General features: G+C 38.3%; 1 protein-coding gene across 1 annotated transcript in view; it reads right to left on the bottom strand.

Annotated features, from left to right (window-relative positions):
• Fam222b (family with sequence similarity 222 member B) overlaps positions 1 to 12,254 on the bottom strand; it is a 57,547-nt gene extending 45,293 nt beyond the window's left edge. The window contains exon 1 of the mRNA XM_048793956.1: positions 11,996 to 12,254. The gene's annotated coding sequence lies outside the window, so the exon portion shown is untranslated. The remainder of the gene's footprint in view (positions 1 to 11,995) is intronic.
• Positions 12,255 to 16,475: the final 4,221 nt, after the last annotated feature.

The following is a 16,475-nucleotide window of genomic DNA, read 5'->3' as shown; positions in this document are numbered from 1 at the left end:
AAAAAAAAAAAAAAAAAAAAGATGAGGGCTGGAGTTGTGGCTCAGTTGTAGAGCACTTGCCTAGCATGTGTGAGGCCCTGGGTTTGATTCTCTCAGCACCACATATAAATTAAATGAAAAACATAAAAGTCCATCAACATCTTAACAAAAAAAAAAGATGAATTTTAAAAATAACCAAGCACATTAAGGCTGAGGGTTGCTAAGAACTGTAAATTCCCCCAGGACACCCTAAGTAAGGCACTGTAGTCTTATTCCCATGCCCTAGTACTATGTACTGTATGCACCCCTGTGCCACTACTGTGTACTAGAAAGAAGACATATTATGCAAGAACAGAAGCTACTATAATAATACATCTTTTTTTTTTTTTTTTTTTAGAGAATCCTGGATAATCTCACTGTCAGATAGGCAAATGGCATTGTTAATCTGCTTCAACAAGAAAACTCGAAATCAATTTTGAGTGGACTTTGGAAATGACAGATTCCTGCTGCCTGGCTCATCTACCTCCACTTCTACTCAAAAACCATGCCCTTTTTCATGGAATTTAGTATTAGATACATTCTTTTTTCAACTGTGTTGATAGCCCTAGAGAACTAAGCCCTAGAGAACTAAGGGTATAGTAGGTCTCAAGCACTCATTCCAATTTTACAGAACAGGGCAATTATGGTTTGCTTTTTAAAAAAAATTTTTGTTTTGGGAAGTTTCTTGGGTGGGGATGCTATGGACTGAACCCAGGGGCACTTAACCACTGAGTCACATCATAAGCCCCCCCTTTTTTTTTTTTTTGGAGACAGGGTCTCATTAACTTGCTTAGGGCTTTGCTCAGTTACAGAGGTTGGATTTGAACTTATGATTTTCCTGCCTCAAACTCTGGAGTCACTGAGATTACAGGCATGTACCACCATGCTCAGCCAATTATGTTCTTTATATCAACAGTTACCTACAATATAGGCAGAAGACAGGTGCACTACACTGAGGAGACAGAAGGTAAAATAGAAAAGCAGGTACAAAATGTGACCTCCACTTAAATTTTTTGTTGGGTGGTTTGAACTCTATTCTGGCACAAGATTGCCGGATATTAATATAATCAGAACTTTTCCATAGAAGCAACTAGATCAGAGACCCACTTAGTATGCTTTCAGTAAGTTACTTTGGAAGGTTCAAGGTCATGTTTTCTGGTCATTGATAAAAAACACACTTGTGGCAGGAGAAATAGCTCAGTGGCAGAGTACTCTCACCTAAAACTCTGGGTTTTATTCTTAGCACCAAAGGAAGGGGGACACTCTCCATTGAAATATGGAAAAATATAGGACTAGCTCACCTAAGATGTAAAAGATACAAAACAATTTTTATAGTCAAGGATCTAGAAACTCTATATGGATAGAAAAGGCAAACTAAGTTTAGCCTGAAAAAAAAAAAAGAACTTAGTAAGGATATTATTCATTCATTCCCCAAGTACCTACTATGCATCAGTATTGTGATAATACCATGTACTGGGAAAACAAATATGACAAAATCCCTGGTGAAAAGTTGTTTGAAAATCCAAAGAATAAGGGGCTGGGGCTGTAGTTCAGGGGCAGAGCGCTTGCCTATCATGAGTGAGGCACTGGATTCAATCCTCAGCACCACATAAAAATAAACAAATAAAATAAAGGCATTCTGTCCATCTACAACTACCAAAAAAAAAAAAAAGAAAAGAAAAGAAAAAAAATCCAAAGAATGAAACATACTTCAAGGGACTAATGATTAAGAAGAGAATAACACAGGTCACTGAAGGTTGGATAAAAATTTACTAGGAACTATGATCACAGGGGATTTTTTAGGAGGCTAAGGCAGAAGGAATGCAAGTTCAAGGCCAGCCTAGGCAACCTAATGAAACCCTGTTACAAAATAAAAAATAAATGGACAAGTGATATAACTCATTGGTAGTGTGCCCCTGGGTTCAAACCCCAGTACCATCAAAAAGAAAAAGAGAATTTAGCAGATTGAGATGGGGAGGCCAATTTAGGCAAAGAAAACTAGTATAAAAGGCATGTAGGTGTAAAACTAAATAGCATGTTTGAGAAAGCACACAGTTCTGGTATGGAAAGTAGGGAGTGGTTTTTGTGTAAATCTAGAGCTAAACTGAATGTACAGTTATAATTCATACTAAAAGTACAGAGTAGCAGATTAAGAGTAGAGCTGGGCTGGTTTCACAACTCAATGTTCTTAACCATCAAATTGGCATAAAAGAACAGCCAACATATCACAGAATAAATGTGGTGATTATCTGACATTATATTTATACAGTGCTTAGTACAGTGCCCATGCTCCATGATGAGAGCTATAACTACTATTACTCAATGTCACACTTTTTTTCTGAAAGATATGGGGATATAGGGACAGAGTTTTGGGGTTTTGTTTATATGTTTTTTGCAGTACTGGGGACTGTACCAACTGAGTTACATCCGGTCCTTTTTATTTATTTTTAATTATGAGACCATATCTTGATAAATTGCTGAAGCTGGCCTCAAATTTGTGATCCTTATATATAAGAGTTTATCCAGATGAACACAACTATTATGTATAAACTATAATGCTCAAATATATATATATATATATATATATATAAAAGGGCTGGGGGATCTGGCTCAGTGGTTAAGTGCCTCTGGGTTCAATCACCAATACCAAAAATAAGAAAAATGTTGTGATCCTCCTGCCTCAGCCTCTCATGTTGGTAGGATTATAGGCACGCAACAGGTGACTTTTAAGAAGAGTACAAGATGAGCTATTTTAAATAAATCTGCTGAAACTGTGAAAGATAAACAAGAAACAAAAGAAGCTGGTTAAAAGGGGAGAGTAGGGAAGGGTTATGAGGGTAGGGAAGATGATGGAATGAGATGGACACCATTACCCCAGGTATATGTATGATTGCACGAATGGTGCGTCTCTACACCATGTACAACCAGAGAATTGAAATGTTTTGCTCCACTTGTATATGGGGAATTGAAATGCATTCTGCTATCATGTACAACTAAGTAGGGCAAATAAATAAATAAATTATATGTGTGTGTGTGTGTGTGTATATATATGTATACACAAAAAAGAAGCCAGTTAAATGACTAGCAATTTCGAGGTGAGAGATGAAGATCTCAAATAAGAGTGTCAAGAGAAAGAGAAGCTTTATCTCTGGGCTCCAGAAATCGAAATAATACAATATATAATAAATTAAAGTCTGAAGAAAGGTAATTTTAATTGAACATACAAGACTATTTGAGCTTGTTCAACAGTAGCATAACACTAGAAGTACTGAAGCAAAAGCAATGACCATTCCTCAAGAATGATGGAAAAGGTTTTAGTTTCAATAGGTAAGAATTTTAACTAGATAACTACTAAATCCAACTTTCAGGTTCTACAATTCTAAAGCACTTAAAAACGTGATTCTTCTAGAAAGACATTTAACAATGTCTTCCATTTGTAAAGAGCTATATAGTTCTCAAAGTGCTTTCACAATGACTCTTCCATTTAACCTTCTCAAATGCCCTTTGAGATAGTCTTTTTTTAAAAGAATTTTTTTAATTTTAAATTATTTTTTTAAGAGAGAGAGAGAGAGAGAATTTTTTAATATTTTTTTTATTTTCTAGTTTTCGGTGGACACAACATCTTTGTTTGTATGTGGTGCTGAGGATCAAACCCGGCCGCACGCATGCCAGGCGAGCACGATAACCGCCAGAGCCACATCCCCAGCCTGAGATAGTCTTAACATGGACCATTAGTCTCGTTTTCAGATACACAAAGTAGGAACTATAAGAAACACATAAAAATAAATAAAATAAAGGTACTGTGTCCAACTAAGAAAAAGAAAAATTTTAAAAATGAATAAAGAAAATTAAGATGGGTACCATGATGTATACCTATAGCCTCAGAGATTTGGGAGGGAAAGGCAGAAGGATCATGAGTTTAAATAAAAAATAAAATGGGCTGGTGATATGGCTCAGTGGTTAAGCAACCCTGGATTTAATTTCAGGTAATGAAAATAAAACAAAACAAAAATTTCATTTCAAACATGGGCAGAATACGATGCAAGAATACCTTTTTCTTTTTCAATTAACACAATTCCTCTGAGTATTACAGAGGGCCCATTCAGGAACCCAGGAAATGGGACTTTTTCATTGATATACACTGACCTGAGATGCATTGCCTTTAACTTTTCATCTCTTTGATACCCCTTTCCTTTTTTTTTTTTCTTTTTTTATAGTTGCAAAGGGGCAGCATGCCTTTATTTTATTTCTTTATCTTTAGGTGGTGCTGAGGATCGAACCCAGTGCCTCACACATGCTAGGCAAGTGCTGTGCCATTGAGCTATAGCCCCAGCCCTTAATATTTATTTTTTAGTTGTAGTTGGACACAATACCTTTATTTCACTTATTTATTTTTATGTGGTTCTGAGGATCAAACCCAGAGTCTCACACATGAGAGGCGAGTGCTGTACCGCCAAGCCACAACCTCAGCCCACCCCTTTCCTTTTAGTGTAAATTAAGACCTATTTCTTACATAGGAAGTGTGAAGACAAAATGGCAAAGGTAAAACGTACTTTAACTTAAACTTGTGGAAGAAAAGAATCAAAAAAATTTATGACTGATATGCTTATCTGAAGCAATGCAGATGTTATCTAAATCACCTAATTTCTGCAAATTGCATCAAGCCTGATTTTAATTTAGTTTAGCAACTGATCTTCAAAAGCACTTTGCTAATGCAAAGAATTAGTGATTGGTCATCACAGAACCTTGCCTTTTAAAATCTTCTGTTATACCAGGCGTGGTGGAGCACACCTGTAATCCCAAAGACGTTGGAGGCTAAGGCAGGAGGATCACAAGTTAAGGCCAACAACTTAGTGAAACCCTGTCTCAAAATTAAAAATGAAAAGGGCTGGGGATGTGGTTCAGTGGCTCAGGATTTAATCTCTGGTACCAAAAGAAAAAACATAATCCCAGTTATTCAGGATGCTGAGGCAGAATCATTAATTTGAAGATGGCATTAACAATTTAGTGAGACATGTCTCAAAAAAAAAAAATTTTAAAAGGACATAGCTTGATGATAGAGTGACTCTGGGTTCAAGCCCCAGAACCGACACCCAAAGAAAAAGCTCTTGGCTACATTACCTACTGATGAGTTGAACAACCAGAGAAAGAAAACAAATTTCTAGAGGTCAGTTTATTGAGTTAGAAAATCCCAGTTAAAAATGTTATATCCACTGCTTAAAAATATGGCCTCGAAGCTCAAGACAGTAGTATACACCTGAAGTCCCCCTCTACTCAGGAAGCCAACATGGAAAGATTGCTTGAGCCCAGGAGTTCAAGATCAGCCTGGGCAACACAACAAGACTCTGTTATCAAAGATAAATAAACACACACCCTTGCAAATATCTTTGGATTTTACCTGTCTATATCTTGCCTATTTGCCCTTCTCCAAGAATAAAGATCTGATTCTACTAGTTGATCAGGAATGAACCCTTAATTCAAGTTCTTTCCATATCTTGGTAAAGATAACCCTCCCACCTTTTCAGCTAGGTGGGAATGTTAAAATTCAGTATATGACTGAATTTGATCTATTCAGCCCCAGTGTTCTCTTCCTGATATCCATCAGCATCAAAATATAATAAAATTTCAATTTGCTCTTTCTTTTATATATCTATCTTTTATGCCCCCAATACCTCATCCTGAACCTTTTTCACCCTTTTTTTTTTTGTGGGAGATGGGGGTGGGGTGGGGGGATTGCCAGAGATTGAACCCAGGGTCTTGTGCATGTAAAGCAAGCACTCTACCTACTCAGCTATATCCCCAGCCCTTTCATCCCCGTGTGTGTGTGTGTGTGTGTGTGTGTGTGTGTGTTGCTGGGGATTGAACCCCAAGACCTCATACATGCTAAGCAAAAAAGCTAACACTGAAGTACATAGCCAGCTCCTATTTTCTTTCTTCTCTTGTTAGGTAATAACATCCTGGATTCCGTTGACAACCAGAGAAATAAAAAAGAATCTTTCATGATGGAGATAGGAACATGTTAAAAACAATTTATTTTTTGCAGTACTGGTGATCAAATCCAGGGCCTTGCACATGCTAAACATGTGCTCTACCACAGAGCTAGCTACATTCCTAGTCCGAAATAATTTTTTTTCTAATATATTTTTAGTTGTAGATGGACACGATACCTTTATTTTATTAGTTTATTTTCATGTGGTGCCAGGGATGGAACCTAACGCCTCACATATGCCAGGCAAGCGCTCTACCACTGAGCCACAACCCTGGTCCACCTGAAATCATTTTTAATAAGGATTCAGAAAGTTATTGTTGAAAATAGTTGAATACATTAGGAATTCAGAGAAGGGAAAAATTTGGAGACCACGGCTCTGGGTCTGGTATCACTACCAAATCACTAAGTTATCTGGACCCTAAGAGCATGCTTATTTAACTCAATGGATGAAAACTAATCAAGACATTAAAATTTTTATATTAATACTAGATATGATTCTTAAGCTAAATAAATTATCTTAACTTTTTTTTTTAGGTAAGGGATGAGGGAAAGTTTATCACTGAGCTATATCCCCAGCACTTTCAAGGTCTCACTAAGTTGCTTAAGGCCTCTCTAAACTACTGAGGCAGGCCTCAAACTTATGATTCTCCTGTCATAGGCTCCCAAGTCACTGGGATTACAAGCATGGGCCATTTGCCCAGCTTGTCTTAACCTTTTGTGAGCTGTTATGTAATTATGCTCTACAATATCACATGTAATTTCAAAGTAAAATATGTACTCAAAGTACCAAAAAATTCCTTTCGGCCGGTCCAACTTTTTCTTTTACATGATAAATTTACAGATAAGGAAGTTCTAATTAACCAAAATTTTGATAATATCTGGCCAAACAAAAAACACTGTGCAGTGTTATAGAATGTTAACATATAGAACAAGGGGCTGGGGTTGTAGCTCAGTGGTAGAGCACAACCAATGAACAAGTTATGTACTTGAGTTTATATTTAAAAAATTATTTTGTAGTCAGGCATGGTGATGCATATCTGTAATCACAGCAATTTGGCTGAGGCAGAAGGACACAACTTAAATGCCAGTCTTTGCAATTAAGTGAGATCCTGTCTTTTTTTTTTTTTTAAATATTTATTTATTTATTTATTTAAGTTCTCGGCAGACACAACATCTTTGTTTGTATGTGGTGCTGAGGATCGAACCCGGGCCGCACGCATGCCAGGCGAGCGTGCTACCGCTTGAGCCACATCCCCAGCCCAGAGATCCTGTCTTTTAAAAAAAAAAAAAACCTTAGGGTTGGGGTTGTGACTCAGTGGTAGAGCACTCACCGAGCATGCATGAGGCCCTGGGTTCAATCCTCAGCACCACATAAAAATAAAATAAAGGTATTGTGTCCACCTAAGACTAAAAAAATAAATAAATATTATATATATATATATATATATATATATATATATATATAAATAAATGCATAGGGGCATATATAAACCTATAATCCCAGAGACTCAGGAAGCTGTAGCAAGAGGATCACAAATTTGAGGCCAGTGACAGCAATTTAGAGAGGCCCTAAGCAATTTCTTAAGACCCTGTCTTAAAATAAAACTTAAAAAAAGGGCTGGGGATGTAGGTCAGTGGTAAAATGTCTCTGGGTGCAATCCCCAGTATAAAAATTAAAGTAAACCTGATATGGTGGCGCACACCTGTAATCCCAGTGGCTGGAGAGGCTGAAGCAGGAGGATTAAGAGTTCAAAGCAGCATCAGCAATTTAGGGAGGCACTAAGCAACTCAGTGAGATCCTGTCTCAAAATACTAAATAGGGCTGGGGATGTGACTCAGTGGTTGAGCACACCTGGGTTTAATTTCTAGTAGCAAAAAAAATAAAATACTAATAAAAATTTAAAAGGCTAGGAATGTAGCTCAGTGTTGATGTGTCCCTGGGTTTTATTCCCAGTGAGAAGCAGGTGGGGAGGTAACTTTATTTTGAATGGCTGTAACAATCTCATAATGCAGGAAGTATCAAACACATTCTAGGTAATTAATTCAGTGATCTTTTCCCCTTTCACTGCCAGATTGAACAGCTTTGAGGATAATCTCCCTTGCTCTCCCAGAGCTCACTTGCAAGATTCATTATTTATGCCCTCATTTGTTTACTTTGTCCTATTTTTTCATATATTCAGGCCCACAGGCAGTGTTATCACTAGCCTGTTTCCAAAATGAATGTATTAGTTCATTCCCTACTAGTTTAAAAAAAATAATAATAATAATGGAACACAGTAGTGTCTCTAAATTGGGAGAGCAATCTCACCCACCAGTTGATCCAAAAGAGAAGTTAATGACAATGCTGCCCCAGGTTACCAAAAGCTAAATTATTTTGACTGAAGTGAAACCCATACATCATTCTGGTCCTTTATTTTGAGCAATACATACACACAACCAACAAGGACTCTTAAAGGGCAGTGTCATTAAAAGGAAGCTCTGGCCCTCACCGAGAGTAGACTTATAAACTACGGAGGATTAAAATGATTGAGATGCAATCTGCCTAGCAACCATTCTTTAGGAAGACTTAAGTAACTCAGAAGCAATCAATGCCAGGACCTTATCTGAGTGATAAACAAATTACAGACTATACCAAGCCTTCTGCCCTCAGAATCCAGACTCACAACAAACAACTTCCACAAAAGCCTAGGGGTGTGAGGGTTTAAAACACTTGGAATACTGTCTATAGCACCTGACTGACAAAGCTAAAAAGCTAAAAAAACCACCATCAGCTACATATCCATATGAATGCATTCTTTTATCTAAATAAATCTCCCACTTTGAGAGCAGCATTACCAGGTCACTTTTTGCCTCTAATATTTTCTTACTTCAAAAAAAGCTTTTTCCAATTCCAAACTTACAACAATCAGACTGATTATTATGAGAATTAAGCAATACCAACAGTCCAATATTTTCCTTCATCTTCTCAAGGGGATCATTTTATACTTCTGATTTGAATGGAGGATTAGGCTGAAGTCTCCCTTTACAGAGAACATAGGGCCCTGTTCCTGAAAACATTCTGTGACTCACAGAAATAAACAGGGTGGATAAAAACAGATTGCTAAAGAAAATTAAATCAGCTACTTTAACCTTAGCAGCACTATGTCCTTTAACCTAAGAAATTATAAGCCACTGCTTCAGATAATTGTTTCCTTGCAAAGGACTAAATGTGACAGCTTCCAAGCCCCATAAAGGATACCAGGAGATCAATGTAAATACACCTATCAATAGATATATATAGCCTTTTATCTCCTTGGGAAAATTCTTCACAGAACCTAATTACTGCACCGGGCAAAATACTGATTACACAAATCAGCCAAGAAAACAGAAAAAAGCCAGATGTGATGGCATACACCTGTAACCCAGCAACTCCAGAGGCTGAGGCAGGAGGATCACAAGTTCAAGGCTAGCCTCAGCAATTTAGCAAGACCCTCAGCAACTTAGCAAGATCCTGTCTCAAAATAAAAAATAAAAAAAGACTGGGATATAGTTTGGTGGTTAAGCACTCATGGGATCAATTCCCAGTATCCCCACCCCCCAAAAAAAAGATAAAAAAATACAGTGAGCAGGGTTTTGGCTCAGCTGTAGAGCCTAGCACATTCAAGGTGCTGGATTCGATCCTCAGCACCACATAAAAAAATAAATAAATAAAATAGATATTGTGTCCATCTACAAATTAAAAAAAATAAAAATAATAAAATAAAGGTATTATGTCCAACTAAAAAAAATTTTAAATACAATGAGCAAAATGTAATATAATTTTATAAATTAATTGCTCTATCTATAGGTAGAGGAAAAATATAAAACACATAGGATATCAAATAGGAAGGCAACTTGTTTGGTAGAAACAAGTTGAAATGCTATACAGCTTCCAAGTCCTTTTTTGGTCACTTCCCCAAGATGCTACATCTTCAACATCAAAGTATACTAGCTAGTTGTCAAAGCTTAAATCAGTGATTTTTAACAGTTAATTCTCAGTAATAAGTTAGGTAAGACAACATCTGAGAAATCTTTTCCCTCCCAATTTAAACGTGATTCATGGAGCCTATTAGTATAAATGAGTAATAAATTAAAAACCCAAATGCAACATAAGATTACTATGAATCTACTTTTTTTTTACACAATTCCATACTAAGGCTATTTGAAGTTATATGTGTGATATTTTATATAAATAGATAAATAGATACCTATATCAATATATCATTGTTTATATATAGTTTCCTATAACTATTTCCACAACTTTTTTTTTTTTTTTTGGCATCAGGGACTGAACCCAGGGGTGCTTAAACACTGAGCCACATTCCCAGTCCATTTTTGTATTATATTTAGAGACAGAGTCTCACGGACTTGCTTAGGGCCTAGCTAAATTGCTAAGGCTGGCTTTGAACTCTTGATCCTCCTGTCTCGGCCTCCCAAGCCGCTGGGCGTGCACCAACACACCAAGCCTGAGATGGCTTTTTTGTCCCACCATCCCTATTCTTTATAAAACTTGCTTTCACCCCAAATTACTCCTGATTTAAGAGCCAATAAATCAAGGCAAGAAAAAGTACTCATCTACCTAAAACTGTATTTAAGTCAGTTCTAGTGCTATCAATTCTGTCTTTAAACCTGGACTCCGGTTAAAAAAATCTTTTGGAAACTGAACCTAGATTACAAGAATAAACTATGAATCACTTTAATTAATATTTACCAGTATTGCAAAAGAGAGATTGATTTATCCCTTCTGACATTGTAGCTCTTTGCTAATCAACATAAAAATAAACCTGCTCCAAACACCTTCAGTTGAAAATGCCCAGTTAAAGCAAGGAAACACTGCCACCCAACACATGCACACTCGATGAACATCATACCCTTTGTTTCTAACATCATAAGTTTTGGATATTCAACCTTCAATTGGTAACTTTCCTCTCAATTTAAAACATAATGAGGTTTTTGTTTTTGGCTGGGATGAGACACATGTCCCCCAGAAAAGATCCATAAGTTACCCAAGCAAAGGAATTCAAAAGAGAGAAATATCTAAACCTTAGTGTTATAGCCATTCAATTTCTTAAAAGTTGAAGGAGAAGAACCTTTAAAAAATATATGAATGAATTATGATCTATTTAGATTTTTTTCCTTAGGTTTGATTTTGGTTTCAGATAAATATCCCCCTGGGAACCTATAAGAAATTTACCAGCGGAGAAACAGTTTAAGACTTTAAGTTTCAATAACAGCAAGGTAACTTTGCCAGTTCTAGCTCGGTTTCTCCTACAGGACTGACTTACTACACAAAGCCGGCAACAACGTAGTCCGGAGATGAGACCTGAGCAGAGTTAATTGCTAACAACTATCAGGGTTTCCTTTAACCACCATTTGATAGGGGATGATCCCTTTTTCTACTAAGACCTCCTCCCCTTTCAGATTGTTGTTGCTGATTAAGGCAATCCCAAAGAGGAAAATGATGAAGACAGCCTAAACGAACACGGATGCTGCAGTTCCAAAAACCCACTTCTAGCTTGCTTTTTTCTTTTTCCTTGCGGTTTACTGCATCAATTGACTGACCGTCTCTCTCTCTCTCTCTCTCTCTCTCTCTCTCTCTCTCTCTCTCACACACACACACACACACACACAAAAAAAAAAAAAAAAAAAAGCTCCCCTTTTTTTGTGCATTTTACTATGCGACCGATATCGACACATCAGTCAAAAGATGAGTCCTCAATTTCTTTACCCAGCTACAGGGGATGAAGGAAAGGAAACAAGAATGAAGGGTATAATTATAATTGGAAAACCAAAATATACTGATGGGATGTGGAGATGTTACTTCCCACTCCATTTACCCTTTTCTTACAAGGTTAGGTCAGCCGAACTCCGAGTCACGTTAAAAAAAAAAAAAAGCGCGCGCACGCGCGTGCACACAGAAACACACACACACACACACACACACGCACACGCACACACGCACACACACACCTTGCACCCAGGAAAGGAGGTGAGGTTCGTTCCGCAGCACTCAGAAGGACTCCAGGTTCCGCCCCGCCTGTCTGGGACAGCTCAGCCCTGTTCGCCCCCACCCAGATAAGGTGAAGGGGCTTCCAGAGGGAAGCAGGGGGAGGGGGAGACGGCTACTCCGGGTGCCAGGCTCAAAGAGCGCAGCACTCGGCGGTGCGCCGACACCCCCTCCCCCAGCCGGCTGCTGCTTGCTCCCCTCCACCGCCGGAAGCCAACCCCGCCCCCTCAACTCCATTACAGCTCTCAGCGAGCCCCCTCCAGTCCCATAGCCAATGGTGAGCCAGGGAACCAACAGAGCGACTTGCCGGGCAGCCAACTGGGGAGGCCCACTGGGAGGTCAGTCGCCCGGGATAGGCCAGCTACCCGAGGCCCCGGTCCCAGCTCAGCTCCTCTTTGTTAGCGCTGCCCCTCTCTCTAGTGGCCCCCACCCCAAAGCTGGGAGCCAAGCATTTCGCAGCTGGGCCAGGTGATGTCTTTCCCTTCTGCTCCCCAACGCACTGCTAGCCAAAGTACTAGGAGTGATTCCCCCACCATTACCGAGGCACTCCTAAGAGTGCCTCAGACTTCCAAGCAACTGCCATCAAGAAACATGGATAGTCATTTGCCTAGCATGTGTGAGGCACTGGGATCGAACCACAGCACCACATAAAATAAACAGATAGATAGATAGATAAATAAATAAATGTGCTGTGTCTATCTGCAACTAAAAATATTTTTAAATAATTAACAGATAAGGTAGATAGATAAAGGTGTTGTGGCCGTCTACAAATAAAAAAAAAAATAGTTATAGGCCAGCCTGGACAATTTTAGTGAGACTTTGTCTTAGAAACTAAAAAGAGGATATGGCTCAGTGGTGATGTCCCTGTGTTCCATTTCTAGTACCACCAAAAAAAAAGAAAAAAAAAAAGCAGTTTTCCCCTAAAGACTTGCTATATGACATGGATTTCAAACACTCATGACACAGAACAAAGAAACTGATGATTTAAAAAAAAAAAATTCACTTAGAGAGAGTTAGCCAGTCTTGGTGGCACACACTATAATCCAGCAATTTGGGAGACAGAGGCAAGAGAATTATAAATTTGAGGCCAACCCGGGTAAGACCCTGTCTCAAGAAATTTTAAAAGGGGCTGGGTATGTATTTTGGTGTTAAAGCACCCCTGGGTTCAATCCCCAATACCATCAAAAATAAAAGAGAGCGAACAGCAGATCTGATCAATGCCTCAAACTATTCTGTATAGCAAGGTATTCTTTCATAGTTTTTTTGCTGAGTGTTTTTTAACTGGCTGCACTTTCTTTTTCAGGCACTAGAGGGAAATGTAAAGCCAATTCACGGTATCTTAAGAATTTTCACTTAGGGGCTGGGGTTGTAGCTCAGTGGTAGAGTGCTTGCCTAGCACCTGTGTAAGGCACTGGGTTCAATCCTCAGCAATGCACAAAAATAAATAAATTAAATAAAGATATTTTTTAAAAAGAATTCATTTTGGGGCTGGGGTTGTGGCTCAGTGGTAGAGCGCTTGCCTAGCATGCATGAGGCACTGGGTTCGATCCTCAGAACCACATAAAAATAAACAAATAAAAGCATTCTGCCCATATATAACTTCAAAAATATTTTTTTTTTTAAATGATATGGGGGCTGGGACTGTGGCTCAGCGGTAGCACACTTGCCTGGCATGTGTGAGGCACTGGGTTCTATTCTCAGGACCATGTATAAATAAATAAAATAAAGATCTATCAACAACTAAAAAAAATATGTTTTTTAATGATACGGGGGATGGGGCTCAGCTGATAGAGTGCTTGCTTTACATGCACAAAACCCTGGGTTCAATCCCCAGCACCTCCAAAAAAAATTTAATATTAAGGTAGAGTGGTAGTGCTTGTGATCCTTGCTACCCAGAACAGGGGATCACAAGATCAAGGTCAGCCTGGGCAACTTAGCAAAACCCTATCCAAAAATAACAAATAAAAAGGGTTGGGGTTGTAGCTTGGTGGTAAGGTACTTGCCTAGCACCTGTGAGGCACTGGGATTGATCCTCAGCACCACATAAAAATAAAGGTATGTGTCTGTCTACAACTGAAAAAAAAAAAGAACAGGAAGATGTAGCTCAGTGGTAGAGTACTTGCCTCTATGATAAAAAAGGATAGGATAAATTGAGTCATTGGGTTCAATCCCTGTATTATAAATAATAATAACAGCAGCAAGGTACAGCCTTGAGAAGCTGAAGTAATAGAATCACTTGGGCCCAAGAGTTCAAGACAAGCCCAAGCAACATAGAAATACCCCATCTAAAAACTTTAAAATAATAATAAAGGCAAACTATAACAGAAAATACACAAAAAGAGAGCCAAACTCTAGCCTTTGGGAGAATACAGCTTTGAAGCAGGATGGAAGAAGAAATATTTCTAGCAGAGGGGGGGAAATATGTGTCCATATCATAACTCAAATAAGCCTATCCAAACTGGCTTATTCTACTAAAAATCTTCCTCATTTTTTGTTGTTGTAGATGGACACAATACCTTTATTTTATTTATTTTTAATGTGGTACTGAGAATCAAACCCAGTACCTCACGCATTCCTCATCTCTAAAAGGAAATAACGTATACCTAGGTGGTGACTTCCAAGTGTAAAATATAGAGGCATTATCTAGCAAGGATGATATGCTATAATAACTAGATGGCTAGGTTTCAAATTCAATTATATATTTGGATTCTGTTTGTTTTGGGGGGTACACTGAGGATTGAACCCAAGCAGGCTCTACCACTAACCTAGGTCCCCATCCCTTTTTATTTTGTTATTTGGAGACAGTGTCTTGCTAAATTGCCAAGTCTGTCCTCAAACTTTCAATCCAACTGCCTCAGTCTCCTGAGTTACCTAGAATTAGAGGCATGTACCCCATGCCCAATTATACACATTTTAAAAGGTATGCAGCAGATACAATTGAAGTTAAGACTGTTATGTGACAATTTAAAACTCTCATTTGAAATCAGGATAAATTACTCTATACCCTACTGAAAAGTGTGTTAAGGATAAATGAGTAAGTATAAGTTTCCTAAATGTGCTATCTTAAGACAAACTGCTTCCTGGATTAGAAAATAGAGTATTCTGACAATCAGCTTTCAATGATGCCTTTGAAAAATCTCTGTGAAAAGACATGTTGATTAGCAAATCATTTCTACACCTAAATAATTCAAGACTCCATAAGAAAGACTTTCACAGACAAACCAGAATTAAAGCTCAAAGTCACACTAAGGACACTAAAGGGAATGCCTGTGTGGTGAATTTTTTTCCTCATCCTCAAAATGAGTACTTCATCTTTTGTTATGGTTTAGGATGTTTAGGTTGTGTGCTGGTATGGGGAGTTAAAGAGAAGGGAAAATAGTTAATTTACCATATTGATGGGGTAGCACATGGTAGAAAAAACAAAAAAACAACACCCTGAAAAAGTTTCACACACACAGAGAAAATGAGACAGCAAACTTGTGAATCAAGCATGATTTGGCATCTTTAAATGCAGAGCCAATTTTCTTCTAGTGCCAAAGCCAATGGCTTCTCCTGTAGATAAAATGGCACAGTTCCTGAAAAAGCCCTGGACGCTGTTTCCCCACAATCCTATAATCTGTCAGAAGACAGAAAACAAAAAGAAGGCTATGCCAGCCAGAAAAATCAAATTATAGCCAACAGAGAGTCAACACTTTATTTCAAACAGAAGGAGCCTTTTCTATATATCTCTGAAAGGAGAGAGACAAAAGAAGCTTACCATTGTTTAAATAACCAAAGCAAGCAATTAATTTAACCAAACAACATCTTGGATTATCATCTGATTCAACAGCCTGGCTTTTCACTTCTTATTCATAGCTTTGAAGAGTACGTGCAATGCTTATTAAAAACAGTTGATTCCAGCACTGTGGCACACAAACACCTGTAATCCCAGCGGCTGGGGTGGCTGAGGCATGAGGATGTCGAGTTCAAAGCCAGTCTCAGCAAAAGTGAGGCACTAAGCAAAGCAACTCAGTGAGACCCTGCCTCTAAATAAAATACAAAATAGGGCTCAGGATGTGGCTCAGTGGTCCAGTGCCCCTGAGTTTAATCCCCAGCACCAAAACAAGCAAACAAACAAAAACAGTTGATGACTACAATATACAAAGAACTTTTATAAGTTAGTAAAATAGACAAAAAGCCAAAGGTGAAAATATTCAAACATCATGAACAAATAAGTCACATAAGAAACACGCAGTCTAGGGCTGGGATGTGGCTCAAGCGGTAGCGCGCTTGCCTGGCATGCGTGCGGCCCGGGTTTGATCCTCAGCACCACATACAAAGATGTTGTGTCCGCCGATAACTAAAAAATAAATATTAAAATTCTTTCTCTCTCTCTCACTCTCTCCCTCTCTCACTCTCTCTTTAAAAAAAAAAAAAAAAAAAAAACACGCAGTCTAAATACAT

Source organism: Marmota marmota, unplaced genomic scaffold, assembly GCF_001458135.2.
Source record: "Marmota marmota marmota unplaced genomic scaffold, marMar, whole genome shotgun sequence".
Taxonomy (NCBI): Eukaryota; Metazoa; Chordata; class Mammalia; order Rodentia; family Sciuridae; genus Marmota; species Marmota marmota.
This window is presented reverse-complemented; position numbering and strand designations above follow the sequence as displayed.